The sequence below is a fragment of the Hemitrygon akajei genome, chromosome 16 (genome assembly GCF_048418815.1).
Source record: "Hemitrygon akajei chromosome 16, sHemAka1.3, whole genome shotgun sequence".
NCBI lineage: Eukaryota > Metazoa > Chordata > Chondrichthyes > Myliobatiformes > Dasyatidae > Hemitrygon > Hemitrygon akajei.
Window position 1 is genome coordinate 77,146,344 of NC_133139.1, and position 14,302 is coordinate 77,160,645.

Below are 14,302 nucleotides of genomic sequence, written 5' to 3' on the forward strand. Positions count from 1 at the left end.
TTTATAGACAGTATTTGACCTATGCTTAGCCACACAGTCATGTATATACAGAGAGTAGAGCAGTAGGCTAAGCACACACCCCTGAGGTGTGCTGGTGTTAATCGTCAGCGAGGAGGATATGTTGTCACCAATCTGCACAGACTATGATCTTCCGGTTAGGAAGTCAAGGATCTAATTGCAGAGGAAGGTACAGAGGCCCAGGTTCTGCAATGGTGACATATGGCATTTGATAATAAATTTGCTTTGATCTTTGAATTTATAAACCACCAAAAATATGTTTATCAGCTATATTTATAGTCACAGACATTACACCAACACATTCATTTTTCCCCATAGAGCAATACATCCACTAGTCCCATCTCTCAATCCTTTTTCTTTTCTGAGAGGCCTTCAATCATCTTTGAGCCTATGTTCAAATGTTTGTGACACCATTCATTTTTAGTAATTTGTTATCACCCACTGAGCATCTGGGCAAAGAAATGCTACCAAACTTTCCTCCTTATTATCAACCTCTTAGTTGAAGTGGGGTTCGTCTTTTACAAGGAACAGTAAAGATTTTTAAAAGGCTATGCATCCCATCACTACAGAAGAAGAAACTGGATCTAAATAGCGCTCCATTACTAAAGCTTCATCAGTGCCCAGCAGAGAAATACAAACAACTGCAGAATACAAGTTATCCTGTATCAACACTAACTCTTGTGAGATGCGTGGGATGAACACACAATAAATACAGATCTTGTGTATTTGTTCTTACAGGTTAGATAATATGTTGAGAATTTCACTGGGCACCAACAGCAGTCTGCTCTATAACACTTCTCTCATGGACCCCATTTAAATCCTTGGCACAATCAATATTACCACATGGATCATCCTCTGACTAATTGCTACACCACCTTCATGCAACCTTTTGCCACTCTGTGCCAAGGAACCCCTGTGCAGCATGCCTCTGTTAATTATATTCTATTCTCATAGAAAAGGAAGTTGGTATTTCTTTCTCAGTGAATGGCTTGATGAACACTGATTGAACCATTTTGTGCAAAGTAGCTGGTGTTGCCCACAGAGTTCGAAACAGCTGTTGCCAAGTTACAGATTCACAGAAACAAGCCCTTGAACCTACCACATCCATGTAAACCTTTTTGCCCATCTTCACTGATTCTATTTGCCTACATAGGGAATAAGTCCTTATCTATTTAACTGTCAATCTCAATACCTCTTAAACATAGTAATTGTATCCAATTTGACAACCTCATCTGGCCAACACATTCCAGATATCAACATCCCCTGTGTACAATAAAATTATCCCTCACATTCCCATAAAACTCTTTTCTCTCATCTTTAACCAAGACCATCTTGTTTTTGATATTGGTACCATGGCGAAAAAACTCCGCACTACCTACTCTATCTTGCCTCTCATAATTAGTTACAGTATGGTAACAGGCTCTCCCGGCTCAATGTGCCCATGCTACCATTTACAACCATATGAACAATTAACCTATCAACCCGAACATCAGTGAAATGTGAGTGGATTCCAGAGAACCTGGAGGAAACCCAAGCGGATCCTGGGAGAATGCACGAATTGAACCTGGGTCACTGGAGTTATATACTTCTATCAAGCCACTTTTCAGTCTGCTTTGTTTCAGTGAAATCAAATCCAACCTGCCCAATAGCTCCCCATAATTAAGTTCCTGTGATCCAGGTGAATTTTCTCTGCACCCTCCCAAAGACAACCACATCCTGCCTACAGCGTGGTGACCAGAAATGCACATGATACTCTAAGGGCAGCCTGACCAGTGTTTTGTAAGGTTGCAACAGAACATCACAACTCTTATATCCTCTATCCTGACTTACGAGGGGAAACATGCCATACACTTTTACCACCCTATCCGCCTGTGTTTCCACTTTCAAAAAAACTATGACCTTGGACCCCTTGGTCTCTCTGTTCATCAACATTCCTTAGTGTCCTTCTATTCATAGCCCTCTGACTTCCCATCACCTTACGCTTGCCAGGATTAAATTCCATCTGTCAACACGTGCTGCCAAACTTTTCTACTGATCCTTATCCCTGCTATCGACGTAGGCAATCTTCCTTGTTATCCACAACACCACCAGTTTTCATGTCATCCACTGAGTTACTAATCATACCTCCTAGATTCACACCCAAATTGTTAGTATAGTTGTTGTCACACTGTTTATTAAATACGTCTGATCTGCACAGTTTTGAGTTAACTGGTCAAAGTAATTCAAATCCACTGTCAGAAAATGAGATGTATTGAATTTATGAAGTCAAAAATATTACCCAATATTAATAGATACTATTGCTTCATCTTAAAAACAATTTTAAAAATTAAACATTGGCAGTGATTTTGAAAGACAATTATCTTCCAATAAATGCAGACATAAAATGAGTGAGCGTAATTTTATTAAGGACTTGAGAATAGGGTTTTAGTTGGAGATGTCAAATCAGGAACAACATCACAATGTTTTTTTGTGAAATTCAATTATTCAGCATGTGAAAATATAAAGAAAACTGGAAATGTGTGGCATGTTTGGCAGCACCAGCAGAGAAATAATAGAAACCAAGAAGAGACGATAGTGAGAGGAAAAAGTAGGGGTGGAGGTTGAGAGAGACTGAATGACACAAGTAGTGGTGGTGCTAGTTATGGGGGTACTTAAACACAAATTAAAAGTTTAATGAAGTTTTGTTATCAGCCACACAATTTGTGCCATACAGTCTTCTGATCTCTGCGGTATCACTGGCATTTGCTTTGACTCTACATCTGTCCTCTCGTCAAACTTAAACACAACTGTTTTATAACTTTATCAGTTTTGGCAGAGGATGACTGACCCAAAGCAACAACTCTGTCTCTCCCTCCATAGATACTGCCAGAGTTGCTGAGTATTGCCAGCAATTTCTGTTTTCATTTCCAACCCTTTTGTATGTTCATTAACCAAAAGTATAGTTTCAACTGAAATGGCACATAACAGTAGACAACAATATCCTCCTGTCCTGACTGTTGGGTTTCAAAAAAGAAGAAAAAAATTACAACTGCTTGCTTCATGGTGGATTCAGGTTTTAACTCCATACTCAGCAGATCTCTACTGTAAAGGTAAATAAAATTTCACACCATGACAATCATACATAGTGGCTCTCATATCCACCATCATAAAGAGTTTTAAGAGGATGGTCATGGCACACATTAACTTCAGCCTTCCAGACACACTGGACACACTGAAGTGGGTCTATGGCGGATGACATCTCACTGACCCTACACTCATCTCTGAAGCACCTGGATAGTGAAGACACCCACTTCACACTATTGGTCATTGATCATAGCTCTGCCTTGAATACTGCAATTCCAAGCAAACCATTCAACAAATTCTGCCGCTTGGAGTCAACAACTTCCTCAGCAACTGGATCCTTGACTTCCTGAACAAAGGAATGCAATCAGCAAAAATGGGGAGCAAGACATTCCTCACAATTATTCTAAACACTGGTGTTCCACAAGGTTGCATCCTCAGCTCCCTAACTCTACTCCCTGTACATTCATGACTTCATGGCCATAATCTGTTTTAATTCCATTTACAACTTTGCAGATGCTACCATCATAGTGTCCTGGATCTCAAACAATGACGAGTCGGAGTACAGGAAGGAGGTAAAGAGCTCAATCTCATGACCTTTCCCTCAGTGTCAGCAGAACAAAAGAGCTGGTCATTCACTTCAGGAGGTGTGATACACATGTTCCTGGTATTCAGAGGGTTGAGAGCTTCTAAGAGCAACTATCACCAATTGCATGTCCTTCTCCAACCACATTTACGTCATGGCCAAGAAAGCGTACCAGCAACTCTACTTTCTCAGGAGGCTAAAGAAATTTAGAACGTCCCCATTGACCCTTACCTGATTTTATCGATGCACTACAGAGAACATTGTATCTAGATGCATAACGGCTTGCTATGGCAACTGCTCTGTCCATAACCTCAAGTACCTGCAGACAGTTGTGGACACAGCTCAGCAGCACATCACAGAACTCAACTTCCCATACTTGGATTCTGTCTATACCTCACCGTCTCGGTAAAGTAGCCAGCAAAATCAGAAACTCCACCCCACTCTGTTCATTCTCCATTCTCTCCTCTCCCATTGTGCAGAAAATAGAAAAGCCTGAAAGCATGTACCACCAAGTCAAGGATGGCTTTTACCCAATTGTTATCAGACTATTGAATGGTTACCTACTATAAGATGGACCCTTGACCTCATAATTTATCTTATTATAATCTTGCATCTTATTTTTTACCTGCACTGCACTTTCTCCATCTGCATAATTACCATTTAACCTTGTTCTACCTCAGTGCATTGTGTAATGATTTGATCTGTATGAATAGTATGCAAGACAAGCTTCTCACTGTATCTCAGTACATGTGACAATAATAAACTAGCTTGGATACTATGGCAAAAGAAGGTATACGGTCCCATTATGAAAACTTCCAGAAAAATAGATGGCTATGGGTAACCCTATGTAATTTCTAAGGTAAGGCCATGTTCGGCTTTTCCGACAGAGAATTCATTGTTGAAATAGAAACAGCTGTGTGAACAAGCACAAAGTATTACATAGAAACATAGAATACCTACAGCACAATACAGGCCCTTCGGCCCACAAAGCTGTGCCGAACATGGCCTTACCTTAGAAATTACATAGGGTTACCCATAGCCATCTATTTTTCTGAGCTCCATGTACCTGTCCCTTAAAAGACCCTATTGTATCTGCCTCCTCCACTGTCACCTGCAGCCCATTACACGCACTCACCATTCTCTGTGTAAAAAACTAACTCCTGACATCTCCTCTTTATCTACTTCCAAGCACCTTAAATCTGTGCCCTCTTGTGCTAGCCATTCCAGCCCTGGGAAAAAGCCTCTGACTACCCACACAATCAATGCCTTTCACCATCTTATACACCTTTATCAGGTCACCTCTCATCCTCCATCGCTACAAGGAAAAAAGGCCGAGTTCACTCAAACTATTCTCATAAGCCATGCACTCCAATCCAGGCAACATCCTTGTAAATCTCCTCTGCACCCTTTCTATGGCTTCCACATCCTTCCTGTAGTGAGGCGACCAGAACTGAGCACAGTAAATAGCTGCAACATTACCTCTCAGCTCCTAAACTCAATCGAACAATTGATGAAGGCCAATGCACTGTATGCTTTCTTAAACACAGTCAACCTGTGCAGCAGCTTTGAGTGTCCTGTGGACTCAGACCCCAAGATCCCACTGATCCTCCACACTGCCAAGAGTCTTACCATTAATACTACATTCTATCATCATATTTGACCTACCAAAATGAATCACCTCACATTTATCTGGGTTGAACTCAATCTGCCACTTCCCCCGCTGCAACCTCTGACAGCCCTCCACACTATCCACAACACCTCCAACCTTTGTGTCATCAGTAAATTTACTAACCGATCTTTCCACTTCCTCATCCCGGTCATTTATAAAAATCACGAAGAGTAGGGGTCCCAGAACAGATGCGTGTGGCACACCACTGGTCATCAACCTCCATGCAGAATATGACCCGTCTACAACCACTCTTTGCCTTCTGTGGGCAAGCCAGTTCTGGATCCACAAAGCAATGTCCCTTTGGATCCCATGCCTCCTTACTTTCTCAATAAGCCTTGCATGGATTACCTTGTCAAACGCCTTGCTGAAATCTATTTACACTATATCTACTGCTCTATCTTCATCAATGTGTTTAGTCACATCCTCAAAAAGATTCAGTCAGGCTTGTAAGGCACGGCCTGCCTTTCACAAAGCCATACTAACTATTCCTAATCATATTATGTTTCTCCAAATATTCATAAATCCTGTCTCTCAGGATCTTCTCCATCAACTAACCAGCCACTAAAATAAGACTCAATAATTTCTTGGGCTATCTCTACTCCCTTTCTTGAATAATAGAACAACATCTGCAATCCTCCAATCCTCTGGAACCTCTTCCGTCCCCACTGATGCTGCAAAGATCATCGCCAGAGGCTCAGCAATCTCCTCCCTCGCCTCCCACAGTCTTGTCCAGTCCCGGTGACTTATCCAACTTGATGCTTTCCATTAAAATCACCCAGCATGGCAACCCTGTTATTATTACACCTTTCCAGAATCAGTCTCCCTATCTGCTCCTCGATGTCTCTGTTACTATTGGGTGGTTCATAAAAAACTCCCAGTAGAGTTATTAACCCCTTCCTGTTCCTAACTTCCACCCACAGAGACTCCGTAGACAATCCCTGCATGACTTCCTTCTTTTCTGCAGCCATGACACTATCTCTGATCAATGGTGTGATGCTCTACCTCTTTTGCCTCCTTACCTGTCCTTTCTGAAAGATCTAAAGCCTGGCACTCAAAGTAACCATTCCTGCCCCTGAGCCATCCAAGTCTCTGTAATGGCCACAACATCATAGCTCCAAGTACTGATCCACGCTCGCAGATCATCCACTTAGTTCATAATACTCCTTGCATTAAAATAGACTCATCTCAAACCATTGGTCTGGGTACATCCCTTCTCTATCACTTGCCTATCCTTCCTCTCACACTGTCTACAAGCTTTCTCTATTTGTGAGCCAACTGCCTCTTCCTCCATCTCTTCAGTTTGGTTGTCATCCCCAACAATCATAGTTTAAACTTTCCCCAATAGCCTTAGCAAACCCCCCCACCAGGATATTGGCCCTTCTGGGATTCAAGTTCAACCTGTCCTTTCTGTACAGGTCACTCCTACCACAAAAGAGGTCCCCATGATCCAGAAATCTGAATCCCTGCTCCAATCCCTCAGCCACATATTTATCCTCCACCTCACTCTATTCCTATACTCACTGTCACAGGCAATAATCCCGAGATGACTACCTTTGTGGTCCTGCTTCATAAATTCCTTCCTAACTCCCTGTAGTCCGCTTTCAAGACCCTTTTCCTGCCTATGTCATTGGTACCAATATGTACCACGACCTCTGGCTGTTCTCCTTCCCACTTCAGGATATCATGGACGCGATCAGAAACATCCCGGACCCTGGCACCTGGATATGATCAGAAACATCCTGGACCCTGGCACCAAAGACTGTATACGCTATCTCTTCTTGTAGTTCCTTACAAAATAGAGGCCATTTGGTCAATAGAGCCTATGCTGGCTCTCAAAGGAATCCTATTCTCTTAGATGGCCCAGTAGAGTAGTGGCTAGCATTAACGTTTTATAGTGCCAATTAATAGGGTTCAATTCCTGCCACTGTCCGTAAGAAGTTTGTACATTCTCCCCATGACCGCATGGGTTTCTTCCAAGCATTCCTCAGACACATTCCAAAGATGTACAGTTAAGGTTAGTAAGTTTTGGGCACACTACGTTGGTGCTGGAAGCATGGCGATACTTGTAGGCTGTCACCACATATTTGCACTGCGTAGGTTGTTGACACAAAATGACACATTTTGCTTTATGTTTCAGTGTATTTGTGACAAATAAAGTTAATCTTTATTTTTATTAATTGCAATCCCCACTTAATTCTTCTTTCACGTGGCCAACAAGTTCCCTGATTCTCCTACTATAATACTGGAGGTAATTTATAGTGGCCAACTAACCCACAACCAACATATGTATGGGAGTATCTGAGGAAAACTATAAAGGCCCCGTAGAGACTACAGAGACAGCAAAAGAGGGTCAGAATTGAATTTGGTTACTGCAGTTTTGAGACTGCTGGTGTATGACCTGCAGCAACACCATGCCAACACACTGCTAGGCATGGACACATATCTCGAATGCCTCAATACCCAAGAGGAGCACAACTTATTCAAGACAAATCAGTCTCCAAGCCTGACGCCTCACAAACACCCTTGCTCAGCTGTCAACCCCTAGCCACTCTGTTCTGACAGATGATGGACTCCATGCAACTTTAGCTTGTTAGAACTTTTACTGAATTAGTAAGGTGGATCCATGATATAATTACTTCAGAAATGCATATCATTGAACAGGATCCAGGATGAGGAAGAGAGAGCTACTACTCAAGAATTATAGTGTTGGAGCTGAAGATAGGGCAGTCATGTTGGTCTCACCTTCACAGATTACAAACACATTTTATGCTGTTTCAATTTAGTGGTGATGACCCTCACTAACACTTGCCAGGTGCCCCTAACTATTACCCAGAGGGATTCCTTGTTCAATGGCATACAGGACTTCTCTCCTCTTGGAGATCTTGGTGAGACTGGAAGCATACTCTATCTCCTCTCCTGCCTGCCTATGATTTTTTTTTGTATAGCCAGTCAACACCAATTGCAACAAATGTGAGTAAGTGCAAGGTCACAATCACACTCTTCCAGTTGCAAAGTACAGCAATGTTTGTTAAACAAAACAAAAATAAAATGCTTCTGTGCTTTTGTACTGTGAGCATACAAAAAAAATCAGGATCTTTCAGCAATTTCCACAACCTTATGCAACATGCTCAATAAAAAGCAAAGTGTTGCAAATACTCAGCAGATCAATAGCTTCTCTGCAATCAGAAATAGACTAGATGTTTCCTATCAATAAGTATTTCAAGTACAGGCAGTCCCCGGGTTACGAATGCGTTCTGTTCCTGAGTCTGTCTTTAAGTCAGATTTGTATGTAAGTCGGAACAAGTACATCCAGTATTATTTACTGTCAGTCAAACGTTTGTCTTAGTATATAGTATATATTTTACCTTTCTATGCATATAAAACACTTAAGAAATGTATGTATTCCAATAATTAAACCACTGCGTTGCTTAGTAATAATTGTAGCTTTCATCGGGGCAGGGCCTTTCACATGCTCCATTATTCTCACTTTATCCTTTAAAATTGTTCTGATTGTTGACCGACTGTAGCCTAATGCTTTTCCAATGACCGATGATGTTTCACTTCTTTCCAAACGCTTTATTATTTCCACTTTACTTTCAATCATGATCGCTTCCCATCAATGGAACAGAAACACTGTGGGTGGCGGGTCCCAAGCTCCACTGGGTCCTAAGGACCACTGCACTGAATTCGCCGGGTCCTAAAGTCCACCGCACTGAGACAGGTTAAATGGGACAAGTGGGGGCTGTGCTGGGTTTGGGTATTTGATCCTCCACAATAATCCGCATGGGAATTTAAACTGGAGGTAGCAGTGTTTTTTTTTAACGAGGTCCGAGTTGTGAGTTTGACATCAACCCGGCATGGATGGAAAGCGCGCTCAGGAGTGGTCTGTCACTGGATCAAACCCAGGAATCTCTGGTCTTGAGCCCAGTGCTGATCTCACTGTGCCACCAGTCGACCGGAAAAGGGGGGGCGGGGTCAGGGTGAATCTTGCTAAGAAAAATTTAAGCCAAATACAAAGTTACACACTCAACACAGTGTCAACGGCAATGAATTAAAATTGCGGACAGTGTCGCGATCCGACTTAAAATGGCGGACGGCGTTCTCCTTCCTCGGTTCGTAAGTACGAGTTGTTCGTAAGTCGGATGTTCGTAACTCAGGGACTACATGTATCATTTTTACTTTTTATTTCTTAGAGCAACAGTTGTTTGGATTTTGAGCATGGCACAGAAGGTTGTTTTAACACACTTGCTTAGAAATATTCTTGCATCAATAATAAAATATCTTTCATGCTTGCTCATTACAATTTCCTGTCTATTCTCTACAAACTCTATTTTTAATCAGGTTGTTTAACTCTTCAGAGTTTGATTGATACTTTCCATTGACTTCCCTTCAGATGAATTGAGCACCTTCACACTGGGACCCATTAATGAGTTGGGTTGACTCAGTCCTTTCCTCTGCTGGTGTACGGTTCTCCAGGACTTTCATTCAGATTCCTCCCTTCAATCAGAAAATTCTCTCCAACACTTTACACCTTTGCTCTGTTACAGTCAGATTTTATTTGTTCTTCCTATTGGCTTTTTATTTTAATTCCCCCCACCCTCACTCTTCAGCTATGCTCCTTTATAATTTATTTCTGTATGCAGAGCAGAATCACAATTGAGAAATCAGTTACTTGGATCTTTGGTACAAATCATTTGATAAATTGTGGTTAAAAATACTGTTTTCCAGCAGCTCTTGTAATGTGCTGTGGTTTAGATGAAAGAAATTATAATAATTTTAAAAGCCAAAGAATTAAGAATAATTACAAGTCTGTAACAGGAGAGTATCAAAAATTCATCCAACTTCCAAACAGAATGTTGGCCAATAACTTAATATTCATGTTCTAGCTGCTTCACACACAAGCCAAGCTGCTGAACTTATGAAACGACTAAGCCCTTCTAATTTAAGGTGTCCTCAAAACAAGAGAATTGTTTATTGTAAGTATTATATATACCAGTTAAGTTTATGAAGTTATAAAACACACAGCATAACATGTTTGGATCTGGCTGATGATTTGGACATTTTCAAAGTGCTTTGGCTACAAAGTAGCTGCTTGTTAACATTAAAATGTCAACATGTGTGAAAAACAATCTTGTTTGGAAAAAAAAGCTTTGGGCTTTTAGAACTTGTACAGCACTAGATGATTTTGAATAGGGTTAGCTTGTAAAGTAGAAAAACAGCTATGTATGCTTTTCTGATGTACTTTTTGAGGCAAGATGAAAAGCGCATTTATTTTATTAAAGAATAATGCATTGTCTTCCTTTAAAATAAACTAGAACTTTTCTTTGTCTTATCTAAAGCAAGAAGGTTAGTTGGAGAAACCACAAACCATTAAAGTTTCAGAGTTCTGGGGAAATGCAAATACTTGTGCTGGTGCACCGTACAATGAAATTTTATCTAAAATATAACAGCTGAATCTGTTGCATACAACCTACTTCTGGAAATTCCATTGCTGTCACCCTGTACAGCACTGGCTTCCCAAGAGTTCATTGAACATATTGAATTGTGGAGCAAACATGAGAGGCTGAATGGCCTAATCTTGTTTTTTTTTAAATTTTTGAAGCCACACAGTTTGCATAAGGTCTGGCATGACCATTTATCTAACTCAGCATATTTAAAGGCGAGATATTTATGCTGATGCAACAGATGTTGCAGAGATATTGACTAGAGATAAAGTTGGCGGAATGAGAATGGAAACCCCCAACTAAAGCTACAGAGCCACCTACAGGAACTGTAAGTAGCCCAGAGGGTTGGGCAGAACGAAAAAGAAGAAAATAACAAAGATTTTCAAGTTGTAAACAAGACCAAGAGAGGTCAGAATGATGGACTGAATAAGAAATTGAACTTGTGTAAGTGTAATATAAATATGGGGGCTTAGAGTCTCAAAAAGGCAATTCATCCATTCTTTGTCATTACAGAAATTCTATACAATTACATCATTAATGTGAATCTACAATACTTTTTATAAAAACACTGATAACATCAAAGAAGATAACTAAACTATCAAGAAAAGGAAGGACTACTGTTGCAAACAGAATTTTTAACCACAGACCACATTCTTGAGCACACCAGTTTCAAGCAAACAAAATCATCTCTGCTAATATACATGCCCCATTTCAGATTTCCAACATCTAGAGTCTTAGTTATACAGCATTTCATCCCAACTCTTCAATGCCAAACAACACGTCTAGTTGATCATGTCCCATATCCCTCTAAACCTCTCCTATCCACATACCTCTCCAAATGTTTTTTAAACAGTGTGCATGCTTCCACTGGCTCCTCTGGCAGCTCATTCAACATATGCACTAACCTCTGTGTGGAAAAACTTGCCCAAGGTCACCTTTACGGCTTTTCCCTCTTACCTTATACTTATGCTCTGGTTTTAGAATACCTGACCATGGGCTGGGGGGGGGGGGCAGTGGGAGATTGGAATGAACTGCCTGAAAAAGTGGTGTGGGTGAAGACTCTTGCGACACTAAGAAGTGTCTGTATGGTTACTTGAATTATCAATGCACAGAAGACCAAGAACCAAGTGCTGGTAAACTGGAGTGAGCAACACACAGAAAATGTTGCTGGAGAAACTCAGTTCAGGCAGTATCTATGGAGGGAATGAACAGTAGATATTTTGGGCCAAGAACCTTCAACAGGGCTGATGAAAAGTCTCAGCCCAAAATTGGGATGAGTATGGTTGGGTATTTGATGGTCAGCTTGGATTAAGAGGATCTGTTTCTGTGCAGTATGGTTTTACAACAGTTTCTTGCACCTGAATCTTGACACCTGAGGATCTGGAATCATAGGGATTATACAGCACAGCAAAAGATTCTTCAGCCCAACTTGTCCATCCTGGCCAAGTTACCTTCCTAAGGCAGTCGCATTTTTCTTCATTGGACCCATATCGTTCAAAACTTTTTCTATCCATGATTGTCCAAATGTCTTTTAAATGTAATTATACCGACCTCCACCACTTCCTCTGGCAGTTTGTTCCATATGCCCACTCCCCCCTCTGTGACAATAATGTGCCCTCAGGTCCCCTATAAATAATCATATAACCATATAACAATTACAGTACGGAAACAGGCCATCTCGGCCCTTCTAGTCCGTGCCGAATGCTTACTCTCACCTAGTCCCACCTACCTGCACTCAGCCCATAACCGTCCATTCCTTTCGTGTCCATATACCTATCCAAATTTACTTTAAATGACAATACCGAACCTGCCTCTACCACTTCTACTGGAAGCTCGTTCCACACAGCTACCACTCTCTGAATGAAGAAATTCCCCCTCGTGTTACCCTTAAACTTTTGCCCCCTCTCAACTCATGTCCTCTTGTTTGAATCTCCCCTACTCTTAATGGAAAAAGCCTATCCACGTCAACTCTATCTATCCCCCTCATAATTTTAAATACCTCTATCAAGTCCCCCCTCAACCTTCTATGCTCCAAAGAATAAAGACCTAACTTGTTCAACCTTTCCCTGTAACTTAGGTGCTGAACCCCAGGTAACATTCTAGTAAATCTTCTCTGTACTCTCTCTATTTTGTTGACATCTTTCCTATAATTCGGTGACCAGAACTGTACACAATACTCCAAATTCAGCCTCACCAATGCCTTGTACAATTTTAACATTACATCCCAATTCTTATACTCAATGCTCTGATTTATAAAGGCCAGCGTACCAAAAGCTTTCTTCACCACCCTATCCACATGAGATTCCACCTTCAGGGAACTATGCACCATTATTCCTAGATCACTCTGTTCTACTGCATTCTTCAATACCCTACCATTTACCATGTATGTCCTATTTGGATTATTCCTACCAAAATGTAGCACCTCACACTTATCAGCATTAAACTCCATCTGCCATCGTTCAGCCCACTCTTCTAACTGGCCTAAATCTCTCTGCAAGCTTTGAAAACCTACTTCATTATCCACGACACCACCTACCTTGGTATCATCTGCATACTTACTAATCCAATTTAACACCCCATCAATCTTTCCCTCTCACCTTAAATTTATCTAGTTTTAGACTCCTCTACCCTGAGAAAAAGGACCGACCATCCACCTTGTAATCTTATATACCTTAACAAGGTCACCCTTCAGTCCAGTGCAAATAGTCCCAACCTATCCAGTCTCTGCTTATAACAAGCCCCAGCAACATGATGCAAATTCTGCACCTTCCCTATCGTAATCACATCCTCCCTATAGTGCAGTTTTTCTTATCCTTTTTGCCCTGGAGGAACCCTTGAAATAATTTTCTAGTCTTGGGGAACTTCTGCATAAAAATTATTATATCTACAGCTCACAGTACGTTAGCGTGATCAGTAAGTTGTTGATATAATAATCCAAAAATAATTGTCAATGCTCCTTTGAGTAGAAAATGAATTTTTAGCTAATCTTTCTTGGAAGAAACAGATAGTTAAGCTTATCTTGCCTTTCTTGAGATTAATCTCTTCTTTTCTCATTCATAAATTTTAAAAACTCATAAGGCAAACATAATAAATGTCTGTTAAATAACTGGCTTTAGCCAAATTGGGATTTAACTTTTCTAAAGGAAGCTTGATAGATCAACTGAAAATAAAGATTGTAAATTGATTTTAATTAATGCTATTTACAACATGAAAATGTGTTGACAATATTGAATAATAAAATTACTAAAAACCATAAGCCAAAAAAATAGGATGAAAACATACCTTAAGAAACAATTTTATATAAGACATTGAAAAAACATTTTCTTACTAAGTGAAATAATCAGGCTCATATGTAGGCCTAGTATGTGAAACCTGTGCTTGTGTTTTGCTGCAAAAATACTCAATTCTGAGTTGAACTTGAGATAAACACTCACAGGTTTCACATTCAACTGAAGTAAGACAATTTCTATCCTTGCTTTTGATGCTTGTTAAACAAGAAAAAGCTTGCTCGCACATGTAAGAAGT

General features: G+C 40.6%; 1 protein-coding gene across 2 annotated transcripts in view; it reads right to left on the reverse strand.

The window, feature by feature from the left end:
- LOC140740207 (cAMP-dependent protein kinase catalytic subunit alpha-like) overlaps positions 1-14,302 on the reverse strand; it is a 204,292-nt gene that overhangs the window by 113,162 nt on the left and 76,828 nt on the right. The window lies entirely within an intron of this gene.